This window comes from Octodon degus, unplaced genomic scaffold (genome assembly GCF_000260255.1).
Source record: "Octodon degus isolate 3935 unplaced genomic scaffold, OctDeg1.0 scaffold00092, whole genome shotgun sequence".
NCBI classification, from domain to species: Eukaryota; Metazoa; Chordata; class Mammalia; order Rodentia; family Octodontidae; genus Octodon; species Octodon degus.
In genome coordinates, this window is record NW_004524668.1 from 7,296,218 (window position 1) to 7,306,278 (window position 10,061).

Below are 10,061 nucleotides of genomic sequence, written 5' to 3' on the forward strand. Positions count from 1 at the left end.
GGCTGTTACCAAGAGATCAGCCAAGCACAAATGCTAGCAGGGCTGTGGGGAAAAAGGAATACCTCTCTGCTGTCGGTGGGAGGGTAGACTGGTGCAACCGCTGTGGAAATCAGCGTGGAGATTCCTCAAAGACCTAGGACTAGAGGTTCCCTTTGACCAGCTATTCCCCTTTTTGGTATCTTCATGAAAAAAAGAAAAGTATTGTGCCTGGTGTTATACACACACCTAGGTTTATAGCAGCACAGTTTGTAATAGCTAAATCCTAGAAGCAGCCCCAATGCCCATCAACCGATGAATGGATAAGGAAGATGTAGGGTTTAAAAAAAATACAGTGGAGTATTACTCTGCCATAAAGAAGGATAAGCTCAGCACATTTCTAGCTGAATAATGAAATAAATTGGACACATGTATTTCAAATGGTGCACAGTTTCTCTGGTGTGAGAAACCAAGAATGTAAATAAGGGTCAAAATGTACGACAGATCCTGGGAAATGGGAAGAAAAATGTTCAAATGAGAAGGGAAACAAGAGAGGATGGAGGGGGAAGGAAAAGAAGCAACAAGACAAAAGGGAATAGAAGGGAAAAATGGAAGCAAAGCTTTTGTAAATAAAGAAGGGAGGAGGGGTTGAAGGGAGGGGAAAGGAATAAGAAACAAAGAGGAAGCGAGCTGTACCCTGTGCAGGTACAAATTCCCTGTGATGAATGTGATCTGTATGTATATTTAAAATGTACTGATGCAGGGCTGGGGAGATAGCTTGGCGGTTTGAGCACCTGCCTGGAAAGCACAAGGACCCAAGTTCAATCCCCGGTACCGCATGCTGTGCTGGCCCAGGAAGCCCAGGTGTGCCATGTGGCATGGTGGCACAAGCCCGTAATCCCAGTGCCGGGAAGACTGAGACAGGAGGAGGATCACTACGCATCTGAGGTGCACAGCGAGACCCTGTATCAATAAATAATATTAAAATATTAAAAATAAAATGCACCAATATAATAAAAGGTAAAAATAAATAAAAGAAGAATGAGAGGAAGCAGGTAGACTTTGTGGAGAGGGGCAGGGATCTGGGGATAGGGAGGAGGGGAGGGGAGAAAAGGCGAGGTCATGATGTGATAGGTGTGGGTAACAGCTCCCCAGGATGAATGCAATTATTATGTACCACAAACACATACCAAGAAGAACTTTGATTCCTATAAAGATTATTTAAATAAATTGAGGTCTTCCAAAGAGCCTCTCCCCAGGCTTCAGGGCAGTGAGGTCCTGGGCAGGGGAGGTAACAAGTGTCTGAATTCTAGTCCCCAGCTGGGTGGCAGACATCAGGACAGCGACTCTGCCTGGCTCCCTGAGGAGGGCAGAGTGTGGGGGAAGGCTGGGTGCAGAGCCCATCTGGGTGGGCTGGGGCGGAGCTCAGAGGGCCGCAAGGTGCCTCTGAACCGCCTGAAAGGCTCAGCTAAATGCAGGGACACAGAACGCCAGAGAGGGTAGGGACTCACCTAAGGTCATGCAGCAAGCTCCACTGCCAACTCAGTGGCTGTCCTTGTGCACTGGAAGCCTCTGTTCATTCCCAGTGGATCCTAGACACCAAGGCAGGCCGGGGGGGGGGGTCACAGTGAAGATTAAGGAAGGCTCCCTGCTGCTAGAGTGACGGGTAGGGCAGGGGTCCTCAGACTGCTGCCAGAGACCCCTCTCTGGTGTGGCAGGCTGACCTCTGTGCAGATGGGAAGCCTCCAGGCAGAGAGGAGACCCTCCATTTGAGCATGAAGTGGGCCCAGTTTCTGATTCATTGAGGGACACGTCTTCTTCCAGGAAGTGCCCCCTCAGCACTGGCTTCCCATGCCCATCTGGAGCCTCCCTCATTTGCTGAGAAGGGACAGTCACTTGGAGTCTCAGCCAGTGCCTCAGGGGTCCCTGGATTATCATACTCAAGCCTTGCTGACCATCCTCCTGGGGAGCAGCCCATGGACAGTTTGTCTGCAGCTCATTGGGTCCTCCAAGGAGCAGGGGACACCCAGGACAAGAGCCAGCTCAGGAAAAAGACAGCCCAAGACTGATGTGGGCAGCGGGCTGGCTGTGCAGATGTGGGGCCACTGCCAGGGATGGGGCAGGGTCCCCGCCAGCAGGGACCTTAGGGGAGCTTGCTACTCCCCCTGCACCTCTGTGGAGCTTTCGTAGGTCGAGCTCTTCCTGCACCTCCATCTCTTCTAGATCTTTGGGGAAACTACTTAGCTTTTGTTCAATGAGTGATGACAGGTAATTTCTCTTCTTTCCTTTCTCTTTTTTGCAGAACTGGAACCCAGGGCCTTGAGCAGGCTAGATTAGCATTCTGCCACTGAACTACACAACCAGCTCCTTATTTTATTTTATTTTATTTATTTTATTTTATTATAGATAGTCTGCTAAGTTGCACAGGCTGGCCTTGAACTCATGATCCTCCTGCCTTCATCTCCCTAGCAGCTGGAATTACAGGCATGCACTAACACGCCTGGTGAGAAGGAATGTCTTCACTGCCCAAGGCCTCTGTGCAACCCTGTCATGGTTTGTGTCTAGTTGTCCCCCCAAAGCCTCATGCAGTCATGGGGTGGCTCTAGAGTTTGTGATTAATTCATGATCCAATGCTGGGATTATGGGTGTGAGGCTATACCCGGCCTGGGGCAGATAATCTGCATACAATGTCAGGAAGGGAGAGAGGCTTGCTAGCTGCCCCAGCCACTGCTCCTCCCTTTGCTCTTTGCTGTTTTCCACTGCCATGAACGGCTGCCCTCTGCCATGTGCCACTCTGCCTTGGAGCCAGCAGAGTATGGACTGAAACCTCTACTAACTGTGAGCTAAATGAACCTTCCCTTCCTTAAGTCTGGTGTTGGGTATTTTGTCCCAGTAACAAGAAGAAAGTAACTAAGACAGACCCCTACCGAAGGGCTGGAGGAAACCCAGGCAGACCAGAGCCTGTATGGGGCTGGTGGAGCCCCAGATTGTCACAGGGACCAGTGTCTCCTTTACCCTTGCTTCTCAGTAGCTGGGGAGCACCTGACAACCCCATAAACAGCCCCACAATACTCATGCTAAGGAGGAATCCAGAGTTGGGGGCCTGGGCTTGAGCTGGGACAGCTGTGGGGCTCAGCTCAGTGGGCCCAGCCAGAAGAGGCCCATGCTGCAAGGCCAAGAGACCTGGGTCCCAGGGACAGGTCTGCTACTCCATGGCTGCGACCCTGAGGCCACTCACTTTGACCTTGTAATGATCTGTGTTCTCACTTGTAAAATGACTCGTCGAAGTAGAACCAAAAGAAGGGTGTGGGAAATGTCACTTCGTAAGGTTGAAGATGGTATTGTCTTGTGTATGACCATGAGTCTCAAGATTTGAATGGAGCAGGTGGGAGTCTGCCCTGAACTTGGGCACATGGATTCAGGGCTCTGTGTGGGACCCCGTGCTGGGTGCTGAGGACATGGCAGCAAACACGGCAGATGAGATGCTGCCCGTCTCTAGAGCGATGGTCTTAGCTTCGTGAACCGCAGGGCATCGCTGCTGTACTCTGTCTGTGACTGTGACGGCTACATGAGTGAGCGCAGGTAAAGCCCTACGGAATTGGGGTAAAGCCCTGGCAGGGGCTGTGGCTTCTCTACATTAGTGGGTCCAGGCTTCAGGGTCTCATCACTGATAGGAGGGAGCCCGGCAGAGCCCCAGGAACCTAAGTCTGGAGCCCTGGGAGAGCTTGCGTTGGAGACAGGCACAGGGTTCAGCTGCAGTGGGGCTCCGATGTCCCCTCCAGTCCCCTTCTGCCCTCTTCTTTTTCTCTCTGAGCTCAGGGGTGTCCTTCCTCTAAGTGGCTGCTATGCAGACAGGGAAGAGGGACCCCAGAAGAGTCTGGAGGGTGGGGCCAGGAGGCTGTGGGGGAGCGGTACAAGCCACCACCAAAGACCAAAAGCCTGGAAAACCAGCTCCGCGCATCCTGGCCCTTGCACGCTTGACCCTCCACCTTCTACTCATCTTGCAGGGAGTTCCCTCTGCTTCCCCAGTCATGGCTGTGCCTCACCTCCTCCAGGGTGCCCTCCGGCTGGCTGGTTTTGTCTGTATCTCCTGGCTCTCAGGGTCCACTGGTTTTTATTTTGTGGTTATGTGCACACACACACACACACACACACACACACACACACACCCTGCTAGATCACCCATTCTCATTAGAGGAGTGCCCACACCTGAACTGAACTGGAGCTCCCTGAGAATAGAGCTGGCTCCGCATTTGTCTTGGGACTTCGCAAAGGCAGAGTGCTTGGCCCCTGCTGGCCGAGTCTCCAGCAGATGGATGGAGAGTCCTGGGATGGTGGCGGACATGGCAACAGGAGTGGTAGGCGGCTCCTCCTCTCCCAGGAGGCCCCTGGTCTGGGCTGCAAAGGCCACTTTGGGATGTACATGTACTGAGCTACAAGTTAGCTACTCTTTTCACCTAAATCTACACTTGGCGTCGCACCATGGAAGCCCTAGGGGCTTCCCTGCCCTGGGTCTCTGATGGTTACAGGACACACTCTGGCCAACAAGACGAGGTGATGCGGCAACAGTCCCACAGCAAGCCTCGAGGCACCCCGCACATTTCTACAGTCGTCCCCCCGCCTCCCATGGCTGCGAGAATCTGCTGGCTGGGCTGCTGGGAGCCGCTGGACACCTGGAGTGGGGCTGGGTCCCTCTACCCCCATTGTCACGGCAAGGCCAGCCACGCCCAGGCATGGAGTGAGCACAGCTGCCCAGCTCATTGTCCAGATGTGTGAGCAAAGAGAGCTCCCTGCTGTATACTGGGGGCTCATTTGTTGTGGGGTGTTGCCATGGCGATTGATAACTGATCCATATACACATGGCCAAGAATCTGGGCTCTACCATTCAGTAGCCCAGATCAGCTCCTGGCTATGGCGTGCACATGCTGTGTGACCCGGAGCAAGTCTTCCAGCCCATCTGGGCTTCCATCCCCTCTTCTGTGCAGTGCAGACGGGAGCCTCACCCGGCGGGCGCTGTGAAGACGGGCGAGCCCACTCGTGTGAAGTGCTCGGAACAGACCTGACACAGAGCAAGCGGTCAATAAATATTGACTCATGATAACATCGCTATTCCAGAGCCTGTGAGGATAGGTTTCTGGGTCATTTCCATCTCCTCTGCACAGCCTGATGGAGAGGCACCCCTTCCCCCAGCCTCAGACTCCATCGCAGCTCCATCAAATCCCGGAAAACCTTTCTCTCCAAGCCCTTCAATTCAGCTCCTGGCTCTGAAGAAAAACCTTGAGCAGAAAAGGGCAGCAGATGCAGGTCTGCGGATCAAGCCGATTGGCTGGGCCTGGCCTGCTCTGCTGCGAAAGCTTGAAGAAGGAGCCCACTTGCCTGGGAAACGTTCCCTTCTGTTCTGGGACCCCCAGCTGGCTGTGAGGACCCGGTGCCCAAAATCTGCATGCAGAGCAGAGATGTCAGCCAGCAGCACTGCGTGGGGGCGGCACACAAGTAGGTGGGGTGGACGCCTTCCCTTCCAGCCACTTGGAAAGTGGGGTGGGGGGTGGGCAGCACACAGGCATGGGGAGGCTCAGCCCCAGAGGCAGAGGCTGGCTGCGGTGCAGAGAGGGTGAATGTGTGTGTGTGTGTGTGTGTGTGTGTGTGTGTGTGTGTCCAGGCTGGGTGCTCAGGGCTGAGCTAGAGCTCCATGCACGAACACGCACCCGAGGGCAGCTCTAAGCAGTGACTCCTAGGAGAGCACCCAGAGGATGCACCCAGAGGACCCACGCCCATGAGTAGCTCTGCACTTGACATCAATACTTCAGCAGCCCACATCTGGTTCCAGATGTGCTCCAGAGCCCCGGCCTTATGCTGTGCGGTGATCTTAGGCTTGTTCAGTGTGTTACACAACTGCCTAGGGAGGCAGCGGGCTCTACCCATAATCACCCAAATTAATATTTCTGCAGCAAAAGCATCTGGATGGTGCCGCTAAGTGAGATAAATAAAGACCATCAATAACCTCCCCGCGGCCCAGGCTGGGTCTCCTCACCAAGTGGCTCGGGTCAGGTCCAGTTCTACCAGCAAATGTATTAAGGAACAGGAAGAAAAACCTTTCAGTTTTCTGACTTTTTGGATTTCTCAAAAAAGAAAGGAAAGGAAAAATTTGTTGCATAGACGCAAACTACAAAAGAGTATGAATGATGACGTTATGTTCATGAGTCAACGTAGCTGTCACTTGCAGGGTGTCTGTCACCCGGGGAACCCTGCTCGGAGGCCAGCTAGGCAGTCACCAGAGGCCTGGAGAGTGGGTGCCGCCTGCGCGGCCTGGCCGAAGGCTGGGCAGGTTGCGGGAACTCGGTCACTATGATTGCCAGAGACAAGCAGAGAGGACGCAGGGGCTGCCTGGGACACCGTGCCTAGTGACACACACTGTAATTTACACAGAATGCTTCCTCCAGCCAACCCTGCATGAGCAGCCTGTGAGCTGGACACAGCTTCCGTGTGTCTCTGGAACAAGGACTGATTGGGCTTTCAGGGCTTCTGACCCAGGAGGCTCCTGTCCTCCTGAAAGAGGAGCACACGCCGAGCCGAGGTCCAGGCTCGTTCTGTCCACCTGCTCTCCATCCATTTCACAGTAGGACAAACTAAAGCCTTCCGTGCACAGTGACCTGTCTGAGGGGTCTGGGTGAGAGCAGAACTGGGGAATTCGCATGCTCCGGGCCACCGTACCAGGATGGCAGCAGACACCTGCTGGACACCGCCCGTGTGCAGGCGGAGTGGGGGCAGGCAAGCATGCAAAGTGGTTCTGAAATGCCCAGCTTCTTGCTGGAGGCCTCAGCAGGATGCCAGCAGCAGAGACCCCACTGGAAAATGTCAGGAGAGAGGAGGCAACGGGGCCACCTTTCCTACAGAGGAGGGAGGGGACTGCAGGTCCCTGGGAATTTAGGATAATGAGCAGGAAAACAATCGCTTTATTTAAATGAGTTGAAGAACAATTTGGCTTCTGTGTCTATGAGGAAGCAGTTAAGGGGTTTTATTTTATTTTTGGCCCTAATAATATTACAATCTCTAGGCTGGTTATTATCTGTCACTTTCCTGGGAAGATTGAAAAGAAAATAGTTTTATCCCAGGCAATTGTAAACCGTTCCATTTGATGAGTTGTTGTTCCTACTTAGATATTACATGTACAGCATCAGGTGACCTGGCCCGGCTGGGTGGCTTTGTTTAACTGGTTACAGTAGAGAAAGAAGAGGAGAAAACCCTCCCGTCTTATAGACAGCAGCTCTCCAAAGCAGTGTACCGGAAAGTCACGGGGGCCAGTCAGGCCCTGGTGGGGGATGGGGGGAACAAGACTGTACTTGTACCCAGCTGGTCCCCCCGGGTTCTGTGCCACTTGGCCGGGAACATGGATGGATCCCAGAGACCCCTCCCTCCAAAGTGAAGATTGAGGAGCTCTCCTAGCAGCCCAGAATCCTGCAGGAGGCTTAGTTTTTCCAGCTGTGAAATGGGCAGAGAGTGCATAGACAGAGTGAACCTAGACCACGGACTCAGGGTGTGCACCTCTTTCCGGAGGACAGGATCCCCCCAGGCAGAGGGTCAGAAGCCCTGAAGCCTGCTCCAGAGGCGCACAGAAGCTGTGTCCAGATCACAGAGGGGTCATGTCGATTTGGCAGGAAGGAACACCCTGTTTGCACTAAAGCTGCCTGTTCCTGAGTGCTGTGTCCCAGAGGCTTCTCGGAGGGGAGTGTGCAGTCTCTCTGTGCTCTTTCTCTCTCTGCATTTGAGACAAGAGCTCAGCCTGTTGCCAGGCTGGTTTCTCTCTCTTGGACTGGTGGCCCTCCTGCCTCAGCCTGCTGAGGAGGCTTGCTCCTCTTAGCAGTTGTGGAGACCTAGCTCTGCCTTCACACCCTTCCCCTGCCAGTGCCCACCTTCCAGGGTCTGGCGAGCATCCAGCTGGTCTCTGAGGAGGGCCACACACACAACAGACACCTGTAAGTGTCAACTACTAGGACATCACAAGCATAAGGCCAAAATTCTCACTCTACTTTCATAAGCCCCCGGTCTCTTCCCTGCAACCTGGAAATCCCAAAGGGTCTGAAAACCAAGAACTGATTTGCTTGTTTGTTTCTTTGCTATAATTCATTTGGTGGCCAAAGTGAACTTGACCTGGAACAAGGACCCAGGAAAACTTGGTGACAAAAGCACTTTATTAGGTATTTTTATGTCCTGGGCACTCTCACCAGACTCCTCTGCTTAAATCCTCATAATGACACTGATGACAGAATTACTGCCCCCATTTTATGGATGGGGAAACTGAGGCTCAGAGAGGTTGCAGGCTTGGCCTAAATCCCACAGGTTACAACTAACAGATAAAGGGACCAAGCCAGGTCCGTGTGATCTTGTAGCAGGTGCTGCTGGTGTATACATCCAGGTTGAGGTTTTGGCTGCCGAGGTCTCCAGAGAACTCACAGCCCAGAAGCAATTTTCAGTCAGGGAAGGCAGGAAGCTGGTGGATGAATACCAGCTTTCTTGCCCTTTGTGGGATGAACATAACACAGAGGGGTCTGCCCTCCTAGTCCTGGAGGTGATTCTTGGACCAGTATCACCCAGTAGTATTGCTTAGAAATGCAAATTCTTGGGCGGGGCCCCAGGAGTCAGAATCTCAGGAACTGAAACTCTGGGATCCTCTTTCACAAACCCTTTCAAGCAATTCAACCCAGGCTCCCTGAAGTCTGGGCTGTGTTCTTCCTCATCTCCCAGGGTTCCCTGGGGCTTAGACCTTGCTTGCACTGGGGATCCTGCCCCCTAGCTTCCCATCCATCCTCCCCCATGCCTTCTTCCATCACCTCCAGTGGACTCCACTGAAACTCAGATCATGGCCTTGGGGGCTGGGGCTTTGGGGAAAACCCTACAAGGACAGAACCAAGTCTGGAGTCTTCCTACAGCACCCTGGAGGTAGGGTGGGGCCACCAGCATGGAGGTGACATGTCCTGACAGAAACTGGGCAGTCTGCTCTGTAAGACTGTGATGCCTTTCTTCTCCCCCATCCACACTCCAATGTGCATGGCGCATGTCCTCTGGGCAGGCCAATGTGCTAAATGCCTTGTAAGTGTCATTGCACTTGACTGTCCTGGGTCTGCAGAAGGAGGCACCGTTCTTATCCCCACGGTACAGACGAAGCAGCTGAGACACACTGAAGCGGGGTGTCTGGGGTCCCTTGCCCTTCACACCAGTATGCAAGACCCAGAATGCAACCTCAAGAAACCTCTGGCTGCTTCTGCCATCAAGGCAAAGGGCCCCCTACCCTGAGAATTGTCACCTGGGCTCCACCTACTGCCTTCTTGTCTGTGACTCAGCCCCATGTGGACAGAGAATCACAGGTGGACCCATGGCCACCGTGCTCTGGCCCCAGGATAAGGCACGGCTGTCTTGCCAACATCTCTGGTCCTTCTTGACTTACCCCAGGCTCTTGAAGAGCTACAGTCCCTTCCATGACACTGAGGGGGAAAGAACAAACACCGGCCACTTACCCCCAGACCCTCCTCCAGGCCCTTCTCTATTAGTTGCATTCTTTTTGCTGGGACAAAACACCTGACACCTGCAACTTCCAGGAGGAGAGGCTTATCAGACTCACAGTTTCAGAGGGCTTAGTACATGGTTGGCTGGCTCCTAGGCACGGTGGCAGGGCAGAGGATGGCGGCTCACATCATGGTAGCCATGAAGCACAGAGCGAGGGGAAGCCTTGGGCCTGAGGACCTCCCCATCCAGGTCATCCTCCCAGTAGCCTGCTCCTCCCAGCCAGGGCCCACCTCCAAGCCTGAGGTTGTTGGAGGACACAGATAAAAACCACAACATCTGTCCTTCTGCCCTTTTCTACCCTCTCTGGCTTTTTCCGCTCTGTGTTAGTTGATATATTGTGTCAACTTGGCTGATTCAGCTCCAGCAGATCTCAGCGTGGGGGCCTCGCCCCGCAGGTGGGCAGGGCCCAGGAATTGAGAAAGGCAGGAAGCCCCCCTGCCTGGTTTCCTGCCGCCCCGCCCTGCTTCCGTGGAGAAGTCCCAGTCTTCCGAGGAGCTTGACCTTCGCAGCCGCACTACTTTGGA

The 10,061-nt window shown here is 53.7% G+C and overlaps 1 protein-coding gene across 1 annotated transcript in view; it reads right to left on the reverse strand.

Annotated features, from left to right (window-relative positions):
- Igsf21 (immunoglobin superfamily member 21) overlaps positions 1 to 10,061 on the reverse strand; it is a 130,457-nt gene that overhangs the window by 90,589 nt on the left and 29,807 nt on the right. The window lies entirely within an intron of this gene.